We start from the raw sequence: 16,741 nt of genomic DNA on the forward strand, positions 1-16,741 counted from the left end.
CAGCCATTAACTGGTATCCTTAATTGTATCCTTACTAAAATTTCATGGAGCAAATAAAATACAAATTTAGAGATAACAAGCACACATCTGTCAATCAGGTAGATTTGCACATGCATGTAAAGCCATAGCAATGGCTCAGTATAGCAGGGATGCAGGGCTGGAGATTGCCTCAGTGCTCCCTTAAATCAGCAGACTGATGAAGAGCAATGGTCTCCCGCATGGGCATGTATTCCCTGCCATCTCCACGATGCAGTTTCCATGGTATCACTTTGGCAACAAGTCCTGAAGAGGTTGGGAGAGGCCAGAGTCGAGTGTCTGCTGGTACTATCACACATAAACATGATTTACTTAATCTTCAAATGTGTCAAAAGAAAATGTAGAGCTGTTGGGCTCAACCAGGCATACCAGTTGTAGGTTGGACACTTGAAAGTTAGAAATTCAGTAAACACAAGCCTTTTTTTCCTTGTTTGCTCTTACAATCTCCTTGCCCTTTTCCCACCACACACTTCACTCTCTGACCCAGCAATAAGTTGAATCATTTTTTGTTCCTGTTCCAAGAAGTTCTAACAACTTTAATAGAAAGCAAGAAACAGGGCAAAGGAAATACACCAGCTTGGATTTTTTTTTTTTTTTTTTTGAGAACAAATTTGCAGAACAGTGTTTGGATAACTTAATTTAAAAGGACATAACAGAAAATGGAAAATGACATTTAAACATGCTTAGTGCCTGTGCAAATTCTTAACATGAAAAAATCACTTTGGCTTTCTGTGAAATCCGTGCCTAAAGGCTGGGATTCACTACTGAAGGAAGTAAAAAAGTGTGAGAAGAGCAATAGATAGGTCATTTTTCTCAATCAAAAGAGGGACTGAAACACAGTCTTCATTTGGAAAGCAAACAAGAAAAAGAGTTTGCGGGGTTGAGTAACCCTTGCGAACAGTCACTGGCACTGTACTTGAATCTAAAGGAAAGCTATGCATTGCACTGCTCCGTGTGTACAGCCTCTAAAGTTATTCTGTAAAGGAGGAAAAAAAGTTATGCCATCTCTGTCTTTGATGTAAAGGCTCTAGATTTTTGGGGGGAAAAAGTAGTACTACAGATTTAAAATCTGTAGTACAGATTAAAATAAAAAAAAAAAGTCATGCAATGATCCCTGAAAATTTCCATCTTACCAGATCTATATATATATATATGTGACCTGCTGTTTCAGAATGGCAAGACTCCATAGCCCATGAGGGCAGATCCTTTCTGGTTACTGGCATTAAGCGCGTGGTGGGTGGTTGGACAGTGTAGGCATCGCGTGGATGCGTTGGGAGGTGGCATAAGCTCTCTTATTATCTCCCTTTCTGGGCTGTGGGACAAGTGCCTTCCTGAGAAGGCCCTTTGCTGCCTAACTCAAGTCAGATCTGCTCCAATTATCTCCTTGCGTTTTCCTTTCTCACAAGTGGTTTCAGTTTCCAGATGGCAAAATTGCCCCATTGTTCTGTGGGTGGCAGTACCCCACTGCGTGTCCCTGGGGAGGGCATCAGGCACAAAGGCTAAAAGTGGGAGGTGAATTTTGGGGGAGCAATACTCCCAGCTGACCCTGTCAGACCCCCACTCCTCATACAAGTGAAGCATGATGCCAAACCATGCCTCAGCTAAGCTTTCCCACACAAGGGCTGAAGGGATTATTCATCCCCCCCACCCTTCTGTGAGCTGAAGACAAGAATGAAAACTTTCAAATGAGAATCACAAGTTCCTAGTGTGTCTTACCTGTGAGTGGTGTGAATGATGCCAACTAGGGATTTGTTATTTATCAGGGACCTTCACCTCCAAATATAAAGCCGAACAATTTGAGGAACACAGCAGGGATGGCAAGGGAATAAATACCCCAAGTCGCTGCAATTAATGTATCTTTAGTCTGTGCCTGGAAAACTCTGCCCTGCAGAATTACAGTGTTTAGAAAGAAGTGGAAGTGCAGGATCCTGACGCTCTGGGTGCCAGGAGGGGTCGTACCTGGACCACATAGTGCAGTGGCTGCAAAGCAGTGCTGGGACTGACCTGTCCCTGCCCCTACAGCCACAAAACCCAAGCCCATTTCACCAGCTTCTTCTGGCACCAACCACTGTTTTTCCTCTGCCCCTGAAGATGGCCCCTGCCCATCTAGAAACTGCTAAGGAACAGCAGGATTTGCTCTGCTTTTGGGACCCACCACCAGTGGGATGGCAACTCCAGCGCATCAGGGAGACTTGGACATGATGACGTGTGTTAGTCAGCACCAGAGGTCGCCTCTCTGGATAATGCTCCTGCCCGTTCCTACCGTGTGGGAGGGAGGTGTGGTATTGCTGATGGAGTTCTACCAGCTGAAGATACTGCATGTGCATTAGCTGTTGACCGGCAGGTTTAGTTCTTATTTCTGGTCCTTTGTACACGTCAGAACACCAGACAAGTTTATCAGATCTTCTGGATCTTTGTATTTCTGATTTGGTGGCATTATGTTGACTCGTTGACTACAGACAATCTTTTAATTTAAGGTCATACAAATGAAGTCACTGTACAGCTCCTGGGAGGAGTTGTTTATCTGGAAGAAAAACTATCTTAGTAATCTCTGTCATAAATTAGATATAAATTTGTGCCTGCCACAGAAGTTATATAATTTTGTGCTTATTCTCTTTGGTGATGCTCCTATGTCAGACAAGATGGTTACGTACATAAATTAAATTTTATACAGTCTTCCAAACTTCCTAGCAGGTGGTACTTTGTCTTATTGTACCCTAGATGGAATACTTGGGGATCAAAGCATGTCTCCCTGCACAGGAGGATGCCAGCAAACTTTCTCCTTCATGACAGGTGACAAATGATTTCAGCATTTTCGCAGGGTGGCTGCCTTCACCTGGAAAATTGGAATTGGCGATGGTAATTAAAGAAACTACTTATACAGAGACATCAATGCTTGAGCATTACGAGCCATCTGAGACTGCTGTGCTGAACAAAGATGTTCTGCAAGTCATTACAAATCGGATAGATAAAGCTGTCCTCTCAAGCTCTGTAGACTAAGCCATTGAAATAAATGGATTTGATTTACAACTACAGAGAATCTGAATTGTAATTTTATTACTATAAAACTCCAGAAGAAATAATTTCTCTTTTCTAATAGCATCATTTTCTTGAGGAAAGTACAGCATAAATGCAAATTAAATGTTCTGTGAAAATGCTACAGTCTTGGAAAAAAAACCCTGCAACCCAGATACCCGGACAAACAAAACCAACAAACCGTGATATTGCTTTTCTTTATCAAATGACTTGATTTTAATAATTTTGAGAAGCTCTGTTTTGCAGAAGCAAAACCATTTCATTTGAATTTCATAATTTGATTCACTTAATACAGTAAACAACAGTGCCATTCTGTGCCATGCTGTAACATATCTTATCGCATCAGACAGAGAACTCCAGGCACGGCTGCACCGCACCAGACAGAGGCCCACCCAGCCAGCACCAGTCCGCAACAGTGCGCGGCAGCAGACGCTGCTGGCGAGGAGCAGCCAAGCTTGTGCGGAGGACTCGTCCCGGGAGCAGCCTCGCAGTTTGGAGCCCTCCATAGACAGGGCTGGAGTCCATGCTGCCCTGCTGTGGAGGTGAAGTCCTCCTGCCCAAGGGGTCTGGCACTGCAGCGCTTTCCGAGTGGATTGCCCCCACCACTTTTCACTGCTGTGGGAGATCTGGAAGCTGCAACTCACCCCGCGTGTCAACATGTCGTGTTGTGTAACCATGCTGTAAGCAGGTTTAGAAGACACAGTCCTGAAAATGCCCATTTCTTGTCTACTCTACAGCTCCTAGTTGAATGGGCTTGAACTCATCATCATCATCATCATGGCTTGGCTTCGCAAACAAAGGTTTGGGAAGGGCTTTACCCACCCTTACTGCAAGCGCGCTGATGGCTGAAAAGGCCAATGCGGGATAGACAATTCCCCTCTGGGAGGAAAGGACAAAGGGCTCTGTTCACGTCCTGGCTTCATTTTTTTGACTTGTTAAGGAAGCGACATTTCCTCCCGTGTATGGATGCAGAGTCCCTACAGGGATGGGTTTATCCCAGGATCGTCGATCCAGAGCAGAGTGCTTGCAGCCCTTACCGCAGGCTGGGGGTGAAAGGCTCCAGTTACCCTCTTGGAGTGGGGATGGGGAGGGTAAGGTGGTTTTGTGCTTGGTTCTGCAGTTTGCAGAGACCACCTCTACTCTCTGGAGTCCCTCATCCTTTTCTGCCATTGTTTTGACTCCAGGACATTCACCCTGGGGGTTAGATCAAGGATGTGACATTTTAAAAACCCCTGACACTATTATGAACTCTCTTTCATTTGCAAATGTCTTTGTCTTCTTCAGTGGGGAGTAGCTCCTCTGAGCCCTTGCTTTTCTTACCTTATGCTGCCTGTACCTTGTCTTTCAATGCTCCTAACCCTGTCAGACGCCTTATCAGCTTGTGCAGCTCTGTCCAGCTGAGAATTGCTTATATTATTTTGCTTACAGGCTGGTTGTCCTATCTTGTGCCACAGCATTTTTAATGTCTCCTGTGAACAAGCCACTTCCCTCTAATGGTGCTGTCACCATTGACATCGGTGAGGTCCTCCTCACCCGTGCTCTGTGCCGTAGGTTCATGCTGTTTCTTTCTCAGACAACAAAATTTTATGTGATTCTTGCATTTTTTCCCAAATGCTGGGCGTTGCTGCTACTTGCCAAGGCACGTGCATCATATGTGGTCTTGCAGTGTCTCCCAGCACAGTAGACTTGGCTTGCCCCTTCATTTCAGGGCTCTTTTCAAAGTCTCTGCCTATACTTACATCAGCCTCAGTCTGTTCTGGTTGACTCCCTTCGTTAGTGAATCCCAAGTCCTTTCTCGAGAGTTAATTCGGCTTTCTGCAGTAGCCTCCAGGCTCTGACCCAGGCAGCAGTTGCAAGGGAGGGTCTTGCCAGGGTCCACTCCTGAAACTCTGGAAGCTGTAGCTTTGACTCTGCCATGTGAGGGCAAACTTCCCTTTTTGTACCTTCTATTTGGAAACCTATTTATCTTTGTAGCTTCTAGATAAGGTACAGGACTGACATTCCTGCCATGGTTGCTTTGCCTGGCAGAACTGAAGATTATTTGGAAACACCAAGGAATGCCTCTTTCTCCTGCCTTTTGCTGGCAACCTCTTACCCTTACTGTGTTCATTCTCAGCACAGCACGGTTTATACCCTCTTCTGGTGTCCTTTTCAGCTCCGGTGTGTTTCAGCTCTGTCAGGTCTTTTGCCACTCTGGTCTTACACAAAGAATGTTTTCTCGGTTTATTTTGTGCCCAAGGCTGTGCACTGCTGTCCTTGCTACCCAAAAGTCCCTCTGTTGTCTTGTTCATCACAGCCCAAGCTGGGGGCAAGGAGGACGGTGAACCCCTTGGCTTTCTGAGACCTGTCTCTCCTCTGTGCCCTGAGCATCCCCCTGTAGACAGCAGGGCCCCAGAAACTTGAACAGCCATGGAGAGTAGCTGGCTTTTCTCACAGAGTCCTTGGTCACGCACAACATCAGGTCTGCACAGCATCTATCCTTGCAGAGAGGAATCTAAACCACTCTTTTTCAAACGTAGTAATGAGGTAACGGTTTAAGGTGCTTTTCTCGAGTTCAAAGGTGCCCCAAAAGCCACAAAGCATTGCTGGTTCCCATTGGGTGAGGGTCCAGCTGTGTTCTTCCACAGTCTGAACGGCAGTAAGCTGCCTTTTGCAATTCTGGCATCTGCCAGTTATATTGTCCTGAAGCTGGGCTCCGCCCGCAGCTGTGTACGGACGTATCGTGGTGGCTTTGCTCCCACTAACAGCAGGGGCTCCAGGAGTTCATCTGAGTTTAAAGGGACTCATTTGTGTGTAAAACCAGAGACTTCAGTGCAGTCAGAAAGCTGCCCACAGGGAGTGCCAAAAAAAGACTTGTTTCTGACCCTGTTTAGTAGGTGGGAGTTTTGACTGTGGACCCTTGTGAAGCTGGGATTTCAGCGAATTGGCCAAATGACTATATGTCTGAAAAGTTGCCTGCAAAGAGGTATTAAAATGTACAGGTTTTGCAGCTGAGGGTGCAGTCTGAGCATCTGACCATTCCACAGTAATGACTTTTGTCCTAATAATAACTTAAATGGTTTCCTAAACATTAACTTGAACTTGCTCAAGGGAATGGCCTTGCTTTACTTACAATTTCACATGAAGTGCAGCATGCACATTGGAGGGTGACTGGAGTTAATGTCAATTACGTATCACCAATTTCCTGCTCTAAATAGCATTTCTGAGCAACTTCACATGCCACAAGCTGTCCTGCAGCTTTAACGCAAATCGTTCGGCTGAGACTGACTTTCTTTTAATATTTTCTCTCAATTATGAGGTTTTTCTCAGGGAGTGGCCACACAAACCTGGGTGGTAGACAAAATAATGGACTTACTTATTATAGTTTTTCATAGTAAATACCAGAAGAATGTCTCCTCTGCTTTGCTTATTGCACTTTTACTGCAGGAAAATCACTTCATGGGGGTATTGGCAGGAGGCTGCAACAGAAGATTGCCATTGTGAGTATCTGGCTGTATCTTGCCAGGTCATTTTTGCTGCTCTAAGTGAATTTATGGGAAGGTATTTGTCATTATGGAAATGTTGTTCAAATCACAATCCTAACCTGATATTATACTGAGGAAGGCAACGATGCCTTTTTTGTTTAAGTGGAGATACTCCTGCCACCTTAGTCAGTGTTTTCTCCCTCTTGTGCAAACTGTCCTAGAAATGAAGCTACACTTTGACACTCACTAATATGCAATTTCAAGGAAACCCTCAGGATCTGACCCTTGCTGTGGGAAGCTACTTTAAACCAGTTTGTACACAAGCAAAACTGCTAGTTGTGCCATTGGATGCTCTTTAGGGCTTTCTGACTAACTCTGATCTCTTGAGGAACATGGGGGACAGAAAACATCAGAAATGTTATTGTTTGTGGTATGGGATGGGGGGTGAGGCACCAACTTTGGAGCCCAAGACGCAGACATGTATCACCCACATGGGGAGGTGGAGATGAAAATGCTGCAGAAGCACAGGAGAAATTGCCAGAGACACCACAGATAAGCTGTATTCCAAGACCCCAGACTCCACGTTGGAAACCTGGGGGGCATCATTGTAACTCCTTCCTACAAGAGAGTGGGGTTAATACAGGCTGCTTTCAGATGTGGTTTGAGGATCCTCTAGGATGCAGCCTAACTCTTCTTTGATACTCAGATAAGCATTTGAAAGAGGATAAGTCTCAGCAGAGATACTTTTTCTACCTCTATCGATTGGATAGAAGAAGTATGCTGCAAATTGAACGCTGCACGTGAAGTGTCATTATCCCACACTGTTTGACAGAATATTTTCCCTGCAGCCTTGGCAAAAAAGCGAGATATTTAGCATTGACCCGTGTAGAACTGTAGATACCTGGTATGTTATGTATCTACTGCATATACTTACTTATAAGATAATTTGAAACAACCTTAAAGGTGGAATTAATCTGCCCTAGCCAAGGCATCCAAAAGCGGGATGACTAAATCTGAACCAGTCACTCTTGGCTCCCTTTTTTATTACTAGAGATAAATAGATACTGTCAAAAGGCAATTCCACCTCATCCTATCACCAGTAAGTGCACAGCCCTGCAGGCAGTACCTCGTTGTGGTTTCCACTGACAATAAGAGGAGCCTAGCTGGGACAGAGGTATCTGACTTCAGGAAGAGCAAATAAATCCCACAAGTCCCTGCAGAATTGTTGATCCACGTTGCTGAGATTCAGAAACACGGCAGCTTCCCTCTTTCTCTGTTAGATATGAAGTAGTGGCGGAGGACACCAGAGAAGTGCAGCCAGTCACCCCAAAGGTGGTGGGGACAGAGATCATGGTGGTCACAGTCTCTTCTAGGAGAAAGAGACTCAACCTTCCAGCTGAAGGTAGAAAAAAGACATCTTTACTCTCTTATTTATGATTTTCTCATAGGATTGAGTTGCCTTTTTGTCTGTTTGCCCTGATATTAGTCTCTTCCTTCGGCTTTTCAGCCAGCCGCCCGGTTTCAACCAATTTTAACAGCATGGCAGAGGTCTCAGAGAGAGCTATGTTTCTAGACAATTTCCTCCGTGGTCCCTAGGCAGTAGTGCTGCACCTATTGCTGTCCTGCAGAAGGCAACAGAAGCACCCAGAGATTGGCAGTCTGAGGAGGCACGGAGACACAGCGTGCTGCGTGATGAGCACACGCTTGCTAGCTAGTGAGGGCACACTGTCCCTTTCTCTGCCAGCAGTCTGGCAGGGTCTTTAAGACCAGCTGAAAATTTTGTAGGATGGAGCAAAGGACAATGTGAGGCATCACACATCATCAAGAGATGCAGGGGTCGGGGAGCTGAAGGTAACATAGAGGCAACACCTGAGTGGGTAACCGTGAGGAACATAAGCTTAAAAACGTGTAGGAACCCAGGCTTCTCCACTTGTCCTGTACAAACTGTTCATCACAGCTCTGTGGTGAGTGCGGGGAAGCTCAAGGATGACTAATGGCAGGGCAGCAGCCTTTGTTAGGAAGGCAGAGCCGTGACTTCATGCACTTGGATTACTCATGCTAAAATTCTCCCACCTGACTGCTGCCCGCCTACCTCACAGACGTGTTGAAGCCACTGTTGGTCCAAGGTCTCTCCTTGGTATATTATTTTCCTTGTCAGGCTCTTCATCCTGTCTTTTTTTACCACCAGTACCCCAACATCTTTGGGTATTCACAGAGAAATATATTATTGATGCGGACTTGAAACTGACCTGAGCTGAAAGTAATTTGGAATGGAAACTCTCCATTTGCTGCTGGGAGATCCTAAACTCAGTTTTCAGGCAACTACTGTTAAGTGAGATAAACTCCCTCTGAAGGGAACTGAGATCAGAACTGAAGGGAGCAGGACACCTTAGATCTTCTGGAAATCTTATCTAATATCTGGGGTCATCTCAGATATCAATCGTCTTTGAAAACTGAGCCATGAGCTCCTGTGATTTCCACTTTTATTTGTTTCTTTAAAATTACTGGTTTTATGGGAGGGATTAAGTCACAGGGGTTGAGGGAGACTGAAGATTTATGAACAGCTATGAAAAAGTTATGGGCCATAGAGTACTTGAGGTGGGGGGAGGCTAAATTTGATGCTTCTACTTTTGTGTTTGTGATTGCATGTAAGTTCATTCAGAAGGCTGCAGATTAAAGCATCGGTTTATAAGTCACCAGCCAGCGAGGTCAATTACCTGCTGATTAACTTTCACTTACTGCCAAACATGGTCTTGAAGCTGAAGATAAAAATTTGAAAGTAATTTTTAATTTTTTGAAAAATTTTTAGCCCAATATCTGCAGGTTTTCCTGTAGTGGGAATTTGTAGCTGTGGTAGCAAACCGCTGAGCACTGCTTCGCAAAAATACCACTGTTGGAGGTACTTCTGGTAACTGTTGAATATTTAAAGTATGCTTAGCACCCAATAAACAGTTATTGCAGATATTGTTGCCTGTAGGTGGTGCAAAGATAAGAAACCTAGAGCTGCGCCCGTAAAGCCTTAAGCACCATTTTCAGTAGGGAGCATGAGTAGGTTGTCTACTGTCTCCTGGAGGATTTAATCTAGGAGCTACTTAGCCAGGCCTTTAGCTTGCCCGTGGCAGGTCCTTATGCAAGCAACGGGAGTACGTGAGCCACTTTCTTGCCCATGGAAGAAGAGAGACAACCTGTCAGCATAGTGACCAAAGGGCCAAGAGCCTTAATTTTAAAAGAGGGTCTTGGCTAAATTAGAGAGGTTGCCATATGTAGTCTATCTGTTTAAGGTAAGCGTAGTGCCAGAGCATTAGTGACATTTCAGTCTACATCTACAGTGAGGCAAAGAGCTCTGCTGTCACCCCCTCTGGATGACCATGGTGGCCTCTGTGAGAGCTGGTACACATATGGTCGGTGAGAGAAATCCAGGGTTGACTTAAGAGGCAAAAAAATGTAAACACTGAATATGAGGGGGAAAATATGGAGCAAAACTCACATGCTAAAAATCTTGGTCCAAAGTGGAACATTTCTTTATGCCACCAACCAAACCTGGCTCCAAACCAGCAAAGCAAGCCAAAGAATATATCCTTTATTGTTTCCATGATGCTTACTCATCTACAAGCCATTCCCCATTTAGATTATTCTATTTTTAAGGCATAATTTCCATCTGTTCTTTGATGTTATACCACACAAGATATTTAGCTCATAACATCATCCATCAAATACCAGCTTCCCCTTAGAGTTCAAACAATCGACACAGGACCCCGTCCAGCTGCTGGCCAGTGCCTCTGAGCAGATCCAGCTTGTGAATGGTCAGCTATGTCACCTAATTTTTAATTAACTGGCTAAGGTCTGCGCTTCCTGTAACGGCACAGGATGACGAGGGCACATTCCAAAGGGAAGTGAAACACAGTCCTCTGTGCTAGCGAGGAAGAGGGTTTGGTGCATCTAGAGCTGTGATGCGCTTGTTGTAAGCGGGATTTTCCAGAGGATGGAGTCCACCTTCAGCCCCTCAGGAATTTTTTTTAATTTTTTTTTTTTCCGTAATCCCACAATATTTATATAAAAGGTTTGAAGGATAACCGTTTTCAAACTTGACATTCTTCAGAGGAAGGTGGGTAAAGCAGAAAGACAGTGTTTGCTTCTGTAAGCAAACATGTGGGTTTGTTTGAGCGAAACTTTAGAAGTTCAGGGCAAGTTCTGAAGCACTGGAACTGCGGAATTGCAGACAAGTATTTATACAGAAAAGGTTTGTCTGCTTACCCAACTGGAGAGCTAGGGAATGTCAGATGATTTAGGTGACCAATTGTAGTGAAGTAGCACAGCTTGAATTAAGGATATCTGAGATCAATCACAGTTCAAAAAATTCTAAGAAAAACTGTCAAAAAAGGGAGATTAATGAGTAATCCAGGGAAAGGGTAGTTCTTCTATGGACATTTTCCAAGTGCAAACAGATAGCAAATTTTTTAAATAGTTACTTTCAGATTATTCACTTAGCTCTGTTACCTTGCTGCTCAGTGGTTTGATTTATCTTGTGCACAGCGCATTTGTTTAGGAAGGAATTTGATTCGAGATTTATATTCCGCTGTCTTACATGTGCCACAATGTGCGTACCTCCAGATCCAAAACAATAACAGCAGAAAAAGCACCTACATTTCCTCCTGTTTCCTGGTTTGCCAATAATAAGTTGTCCCTGCAGCGGGGAGCTTGGCTGGTGGTGCTTTGTGATTTCTCAGATAACAGGAGCTTCACGTTTCTGTGGAATTCCCATTTGCCAGCGAGCTGCTGCCGCCGCTGCCCTGATTGATATATGACTGCAATGGCACTTTTCCATTTGACATTCCCCCTCTCTCTCTCTCGCTCCCTCTCCCTCTCCCTCTTAAACAGCAGCCCTAACTTTTGTGTGTTGCAAATATAAAAGGCAAGCCATGTGACAGAGGGACAGAAGAACAAAAGCATTTGGAAGTAACAGGACCTCTTTTTAGCTCTCTGAAGAGTTTGAGGGGAGGAAGGAGCAGTGCATTTTCCAAAGGTAAGCACATAAATAAGAGATTCCTCCAGATTTTGAGTATTACATAGGCTTAAGCTGAGCGCTTAATCTCATGACAAACACAAATTAAAATATGTCAATGTGGAATCGACGCTGCTCTAGTACCTGTGTCTCCTTATTATCTTTGTATCTTTAACTGTATCTCCTCTCTGAACAATGCCTGTCTGCAGTCAAACAGGTAGCTCAGGTGCGCCTCAGAAACTTTATTAAACATCTGTTCTTGTGAACATGCCAGGCTCACGGTTGGTGCTCTGCACTGGTCCTAGCTGTCTGGCTTTGGGGTGATTAGACATGCTGGACTCTGCCCTGAATTCACTGAGAGAGCACCAGTATCACCAGCACCCTCTTTGTCCCATTACAATAGGGCTCTAGGAACACAGGCAAGCTTGCTAGTTTAAAGCTGGACTGTTTACTTCTATCACTACTTACGCATACTATTCTCTTGCCAGTCATCTGCTGGAGTGCTTAAAATAATTTGAAACAACAGGCAATATTCATTTCTAGCTTTGTCTGTCATGCTTTGCAGGAGCACTCTTCATTTGCACATTATTATTCTCCAAACTTCTGGGAAGATTTCCTATGGACTGGACAGCACTAGTTATGGATTAGGACAGATTTAATACACACCCTCGACTGGCTGAAACCTATGAGGAAAGCCACAATATTTGCCTTTGCTTTAACGTCGAGGGGTATATTTAGTAGGTAGCCGACCCCGTCAGCATGACACGTAACGCAGCGTGACTGTGCAGTCAGTAGCTGACACAGGAGGATGCTGCAGGACCCCAGACCGCCTGCTGAAGGAGAGAAGGAAGCTCTCCTCATTTGCTGGCAGATTATTTCACTGTGTATCGGCGTCAGAGGCACGAGCACAACTGTTCTCTGTGTCTTCGGGACAAAAGAAGAGTTTCACTGCTATGAGCCAAGTGATAAAGTGTCAGCGTAGTGTAACAGTGAGGCACAGGAACAGATAATGCCTCGAGAGAGCTCAGCTGAGGAAGAAAGCCCTCTCTCCCTGCTAGGACTGAGGTGAGTGAATTCATCCTATTCAGATGCATGTGTGCAGTAGCAAGAAACAAAGATGAACTCTGCGAAGAGCAATGTCAGTGCCACATTAGCTGAGTGCTGTAGTGTTAGTAAAGCAGGCTCACAAAGAGGGTGTGCTGGGGGTCGGGGGTGGAGGGGTGTCATTTTCTTGTGGCAGATCAGAATTTACAAGATGGTGTGTGTAGATTGAGTCTTGTGGGACTGTCAGGCAGTTTTCTTATCCTACTCCTTAAGTTTCTTTCAATTTCTTCCATAGCCTCCCCATAACACATCTTATTTGTTTCTGACTGGGACAAGGCTTCTGCTATTTAAAGGTGAAAAATTGTTTCCTATAGGCTAAATGTTACTAACAGTTCCTAAAGCTTAGTAACTCTCCCAGTGGCTGAGAGGTGAGAACTCTGCATATAGGCGAAGGACAGGGAAATGATTGTACACATCAGCAGCGGGTACAAATTCACCTCAAATCAGTTCCTTATTGCAAAGTTATTTTCTAATAGAAGCATCCCAACTGGGGGCCATAAATGCAAATGTAATAATCACAGTGCTGTTATTTGTCCTTCTCAAAAGAATATCTACATTTTGGGACCTCTTTGTTTTGTTTTGTTTTGAATTACTAATGATGATCACTTTTGTTTGGGCTGTGGGATCTTACTCATATCCGTGAGCAGTTGAACACATGAATAATTCCCTTGACCTAAATAGAACTATTTGGTGAGTAATTACTTAGTAGCCTGAATCAAGAGTTCCCAACGCGAGCTGTATATAAAGTGATACGCTCTTGCTAGAGTAATGAAATCCTATTTGCAATACTGGTATTATAAGAAGATGCTTTAAGGTTTCCAGTTGAAAGCAACTGTGGAAGGAATAGATGTTTCAATCTTACAAAGTAAAATGCAATTTGATTTAGTGAATTATACCTGTTAGTGTAGGTGTATAATTAGGGTTGCTGCTGATTTCTCTACCTGAAGGGGTCCCATGTATGTTTCCTGGGTTTGTGCAGCACCTAGTTTTGATCAGATGCATGTAAGCTGATGACTCCCCCTTACAGAGCAGGATACCTGTTATGGACAGTCTTGTGTCCAGTACACTTGTCGTAGCAATACCCCAGGTAGCTACCTACACCTGTCTGATCTCTGCAAAAGCCATCTGCCCCACTGGAACAATCCCTCACCTATCATCGAGGCTTGCGATAGTGTCTGTATGTTCTTGCTTGCTTGGGCTGCCCGGATTGCAATCTCTTTTGCCCAGGTGGGAGGAGAGTCACCCACCTCCCTGGGGGCTCACACTGATGCCTGCGGTGACTCATTTGACGGGCAGTCCTTCTGCGGCTGGCTTCATCCCCCAGTTCCCCTGGGGCTGACTTTGTCCCCTTCCTGGTTTGGCTGCTCTCAGATGCACTAGGAAGTGCTGATGGTTGATCTTGAACCTTGAAGGGAGTTGACTATCCACAGTACAAAGCTTGTATGAAGGCACTGAGACATTTGTTTTAGCAACAAGTCTGGTGGATTATTTGTTTAACTGAAAGAAGAAGAAAAAAAAACCCTTTTCAAATACTATCATTGTAATTACAATTACAAACATTAGATAGTTGTGTCACAAATACTACAAATTCCTCTGCCTCTAATGTCCTGCTGAGTATGAGGAGAGACTTGTCCCTGTGAGTTTTAGAAAAGTTTTGCTACAGGAGACTCTGCCACAGTCCCGTGTTACTTAAGCAACCCACCTCTTCAGCGCGGCTGGAAGCGGCTGCATCAAAGAAAGACATAAAGGCCCTGTGGCGGGCAGCTACAGGGCAACTTGCTGTGCTGAAGGATTTTTCCCCAACCCCATCAACTGAACTCTGAGTTCTAGAAGTTTATAACCCTTCCAAAAACGCCTTAAAAAGAAAACCCTTGCAACTGTAGCCCTCCCGTACGTAACAGGTCCTTTTGCTGAGCCCAGCTAAACTTTTACCCTCTGTGATATCTTGTTCCACTGGATCATTGTCGGTTGTGTAAACATGTGTTTCTTTTCATCAGCGTTAAATGTGCAGCCTCTCAGCTCTCTTGCCATTCTCCGCGTCCTGGGGTCTCAGGATGGGGTGAATAGCCATACTGAGATCACCTTTTTTTCTGCTGTCTTTGCTTCCCGCTCGACAGCCCTTTTGATGAAACTCAGCTCAATGGCAGGAGAAAGGTTTTGTGGGTCAGGTTAGCTCAGGTGCCTGAGTTTCCGTGGCCGAGAACACCCCACTTTGCCCATGCTTCTGTGCAAGCATACGAAGAGATGCTGCAGTCTCCACTGACCATGATCAGCTGTTATTTCCTTTTTATATGTGTCAGTGTGGAACATATTAAAATTTCTCAGTAGTGGTATGTTAGGAATCCCTCTGATGCCCCACCTCTAACTTAGCAGAACAATAAAAGCAAGGTTGTAGTAAGCCTTTGAGCAGCTGGCCGTCTATATATTCCTTCTTTTTTCACATAATCTAATTCAGACTATTATCCGGGTAGCAGTGGCACTGCCACTTCCAGACACCATCAGTCCTTGTCCTGTTTGCTGGAATTTCATTGCGTGGCGTGGAGATCCTTTCTACCACAGACAAGTGTAGCCTTTCTTCTGGTGTCAGGGTAGTGGGCTGCCGGTGCCATGGAGACACTGGTCCTTAGGAATTCCACCGCACAGCTATTTTTCAGCTTCTCTTTGTTATTATTCTATTTGCATCAATCACTGTTACGGCTTATGCTTGTCACGTTTACGTGCTTATTATTACTGAGCTGCAAACTGTGGTGTTCCGGCAGTGTGAAGGCAGGCAGCACAGGTTATGTTGCCCTTTAAGACATGTGAGTAGAGGATCTAAGCTAATGCCTCAGCTCTGGTTTGGCAAAGGTTAAGCATACCATGGCAGTGACAATCGCATTACTGTCATAGCAGCACGGCTCAAAGAGAGTGGGACCTAGAGGAATGCTGTTCCTCTCGTTAGAAGACATAAAATTGTTACCATGAGCCAAATATTTAGGTTCCCTAATTATCAGAGGCTGAGGTATATGGATGGTGGTCCAAATTTTACCTGTGTATAAAAGAACTGAGAATTTTGTCCTTAGGGTCAGAGAAGAGGGAACATCCCCTTTAATCATGTGCTATCTCCAGCATGCGTATCGCTGTCTGCTGGTCCTGGTGGCAGGCACGTCTTTGCTTGGTACTGAAGAATAAGAAACCCACTCATACTCCTGCATCTATTGATAACCATGGTCCTTCGAGGTCTCTAGAAAATACGTAAAAGACAGAGGACAAAAACTGCCCATCTGGTTGTAACACACTCCAGCAGGTAGAGGACACATGCCTGAATGCCCTAGACCTCTCAGCAACTTGTAATTCGGCCAAGAGTCATTTTGCCTCATGTTGGGTCATAAGACTAAAGTAGAGGTAATTACTGAAGCAAATCCTATAGCTAATGCTTGGCTGGGAATATTTGCACTTTAGCCAGCAGCCACCCTTGCTGGTTTGCCTCCTGAGAGGAACGGGCAACCTTACTGAGGTAGCTCAGCTCTGTGCCTGGTGCTTCACCGAGGGGTGATCCCATCCAGCGCCCTCTGGATGACCAAGTGGAAAAACGTACTCCTCTCAATTCCTGTCCCAGATGCAAGGCCATGAGTGCTCTGACAATCAGAGAGACACGAGAATACAGAAAGAATCCAAGGCTGGCATCACCTCACCATTAAATGGCTCTACTAGCTCATTAGAGAGAGATCCCATGCATGTCCCTAATCGATCTATTTAAAGTTTTCTGGGAGCAGGAAAAGGAAAGAATAAAAATACAAGCGCTCTTTTGTCCACCAGTAGTTATTCTTTGCGAGTGTATTAAAAACCTTTTCTTCATGTTGGCCTGTGCCTGTCTGCTGGCAGGGCGCCAGCTTACAGTACCCACTAGAGTTTGTTATTTCAACCGCCTAGCAGGAAGGTACTGGCAGCTCCCCCTCTCCTAGCTGCCTCAAGGACTCGAAATATTCTTGGAAACTTCAAAAGGAGAGGGAAGCTCCGCTAGCTCAAGTGCTGTTCAGCTTAATTTGTTCCACCTCATGCACTGGGTCCCCAGCATGTGAACACTTACGGGGGCCTCACACAAACCACCCCGTCAAAG

Source organism: Buceros rhinoceros, unplaced genomic scaffold (genome assembly GCF_000710305.1).
Source record: "Buceros rhinoceros silvestris isolate BGI_N320 unplaced genomic scaffold, ASM71030v1 scaffold14870, whole genome shotgun sequence".
In the NCBI taxonomy this organism is placed as follows: domain Eukaryota; kingdom Metazoa; phylum Chordata; class Aves; order Bucerotiformes; family Bucerotidae; genus Buceros; species Buceros rhinoceros.